The following is a 3,474-nucleotide window of genomic DNA, read 5'->3' on the forward strand; positions in this document are numbered from 1 at the left end:
AATGACATGCGGGGATCGCATGTGAGCAAAGGGCATCTCCAACGTTGCCACGACCGCAGTTGACTACCCTGGCACACCAAAACCCTCGTCCCTCGCGCCGTCGCGCGGTGCGTTCCCAGCCGGCGCCAGCTGCCCGCATTCATGCCGTCCGTTCGTATGTTGTCATTAAGAGGCTCGGTGCCCGAGGAACAACTCCGACGACTTAATGACGCACCCGGACTCTTGGCCTCACCAGAATGCGCTACTTAAAGCGGCAACGCCCAACTAACCTCCACACCATAGCGCATCGTCCTCCTACCTGGAACCACATCCGCCATGACCGCAAGCGCGAATGCTCTGCGGGAGAGCTTGTCTTCAGGGATGGAGCTCGAGGTCGCCGCCCTCGCTGAAGGCGCCACACAAGCGGTGTGTCAGGACCCCGACTCAATGCCACATCGATCTAGCATGTAACACCTCATATCACTTTGCGGCCTCACGCACGGTATTCCCACGGGTGTCACCTTACCTTTGCCCGGGACCGTTTGCGCCTTTTGGCACACGTATATGACAGTGTAGCTAGCATCCATATGATAAGGAGCCCGGGCTGACATGGCTAGTCGTAAACCCAAAGTGGCACTAACTTACAGGGACAGACATCCATGACCCAGCATCGAACGTGTCGGTCATCAGCGAGTGAATCCAGGCTGTAGCACTGGGCTAGCAGGACTCCGGTGAACCGGGCTGTAGCGGTCTAACAGGACTCCGGTATTCATCGCGTGACATTTCCCCGAAGGGACAGACACAGGAACGAAGAAGGATACATGCCGGCCAGCCTATGTGTTCCAGAGCAGTAGCAAGCTACCATGGCTCAGTGGAAACACTAGGAGACATTTCCCGGTAAGAGAGGCTACTAAGGATAAACAACTAGATAGCCAGATCCCACACATACCAAGCATTTCAATAACATACACACAATATGCTCGATATGTGCAAATACAACATGGCATCACAACATGACTCTACGACTCAAGTATTTATTCAATAGGCTCCGAGGAGCGAGACATTACAAACAGGGGTCTCATGACCCAACATTCAGAGCATACAAGTCAAAGCACATGCGGAAGCTTAACATGTCTGAGTATAGACAACTATAAAATGAAAAAGGCTGAGAAGCCTGACTATCTACCAGATCCTGCCGAGGGCACAAGATCGTAGCTGAGCTAACAAGCTAAACATCGAAGTCCACGCGGTACTACTAGCGAGACCGAAGTCTCTCTCCAAAAACATAAAATAGGCAAACGTGAGTACAAATGTACCCAGCAAGACTTACATCAGAACTAACTACATATGCATCATTATCAACAAAGGGATGGTGGGGGTTTAACTGCAGCAAGCCAGCTTTGACTCGGTGGCTATCCTGAACTACGACTGCAAGTAACTCTTTTGAGGTGGCGCACACGAGTCCACATATTCACCATATCAATACACCACTATGGATCCGCTCCCGTCTCCCTACGAGAACGCCATCCATAGCACTCACGCTTATCTTGCGTATTTTAGAGTATCCACTTTCACTTGTCTATGAACTGATATAAGCAACCCAGAAGTCCTTTACCGCGGACACGGCTATTCGAATAGATGATGTTAACCCTGCAGGGGTGTACTTCTTCACACACGCTCTCACCACTTACCGCCGTTTACACGACATGTACTCGGCAACCTTCAAGCGGAAGCCCAACGTGGGTGTCGGCCACGGCCTGCCTAAACACTCAAGTCTCTAGTCCAGGTTTATCGCCTATTCGGGTTCCATAGATGAGGAGATCCGGCCGGAGTTTCGCTCACAGCCCCAAACGATGTGAACAGGGTTCTCGAGACACCAAACGGGCGCCCGGTACACCGTGCCACGTGCCTACCGCATCACAGCCCACCCCTCCGGTCAGCGCTGCCCACGGCCTCCAGCATACTACAAACACCAGAAACTACTTGCAACTCCCGGACAGAGGACAAGGGTGATTAAGAAGCCGAGAGGGTCAATTGGTTTCGGGCCCAATGCGTGGTAGTAGCTGAATCATGGATCACAAACACAGAACTCAGTTCCTGAGGACGGCTTCAATGAGACAACCCACCATTTACTCCTACATGGCCTCTCACCGCTACCTTTACCAAATCGTGTTCACACACTTAGCTCACACACAGTAGGACATGTTCACACGCCTCTGATTCATCCCCGATGAATCAGACCTGACTCAACTCTAAGCAGTAGCAGGCATGACAACAAGCAAGAATGAGTAGGCACAACAGGGCTCAAACAACTCCTACTCATGCTAGTGGGTTTCATCTATTTACTGTGGAATGACAGGTCATGCATAGGATAAAGGGGTTTAGCTACCGCAGCAAGTAACAGATGAATCGTTGTTGTCCTAATGCAGTAGAAGAGAGCAGGAGCGAGAGAGTGCAATTATATCGGAATGAACAAGGGTGTTTTGCTTGCCTGGCACTTCTGAAGATAATATAGCTCTTCATCGGTGTCATCGATCACATCGCCGGTACAACGTCTATCGAGGGGGAACAACACCGGCAAACACAGAAGAAACACGATCAATGCAATGCACAATATGATGCATGCTATGACATGGCAATATGAATGTGTTTTGGGCTAATGCACCTAGCTATGATTTAAATGAAGTTGGTTTGAATACATGATTCAAACTCCAACTCCATATATGATTATTTAAATGCCCTTTATTTGTTTTGTCCAAAACAGAGGACAAACATTGTTCAAACATGCATGAAAATGGTACAGATGGATTCCTTGAATTTTTCTGATAATTTTTCATATATAATTTATTTAATTTGGAGTTACGGTTGAATTTCTATGAATTTTAGAAGTTTATACAATTTTCTGGAATTTCCTGATTATTTATAAAACAAACTAAATTCCAGAAAGGAATATTGCGTCAGCATGGCGTTGGCATGACGTCAGCAGGTCAACAGGGGCTGGTCCGGTCAAACCTGACCAGTGGGGCCCACTGGTTAGTGACTCAGGTGACTAACAGAGTTAATTAATTCTAACTAATCAAATTAATAGCCACGGGGCCCACTGTCAGTGTCAGCAGGGGTAATTAGTTTAACTAATTCAATTAGTACTAATCCTAATTAACTAATAGAGCAATTAGCACTAATTAAAATCCTACACTAATTCAGTCAAAGGCCGACCCCACATGTGATGGACACAGGGGGGGTCCCGCCGTGGTCAAAGTGGGTCAAACCCACCGGCGAGATGACGCCGGTGAGGCCCGAGACGGCGGCGCGAACCGGAAACGCGCTACAGGGCACGGGCGAGGCCGTGCTTGGGCTCGTTGGAGAGCCCTTGCTGGTGCGCATCGAACGGTGGTGGTGGCCGTGCCTGTGGTGGCCGGTACCGACGACGGCGAGCTCGTGAGCGGCAGCCGGAGTTCGGGTGCGGTCGGGTTCGGCGCTGCTACTCGCAAACGA

This window comes from Triticum dicoccoides, chromosome 7A (assembly GCF_002162155.2).
Source record: "Triticum dicoccoides isolate Atlit2015 ecotype Zavitan chromosome 7A, WEW_v2.0, whole genome shotgun sequence".
In the NCBI taxonomy this organism is placed as follows: domain Eukaryota; kingdom Viridiplantae; phylum Streptophyta; class Magnoliopsida; order Poales; family Poaceae; genus Triticum; species Triticum dicoccoides.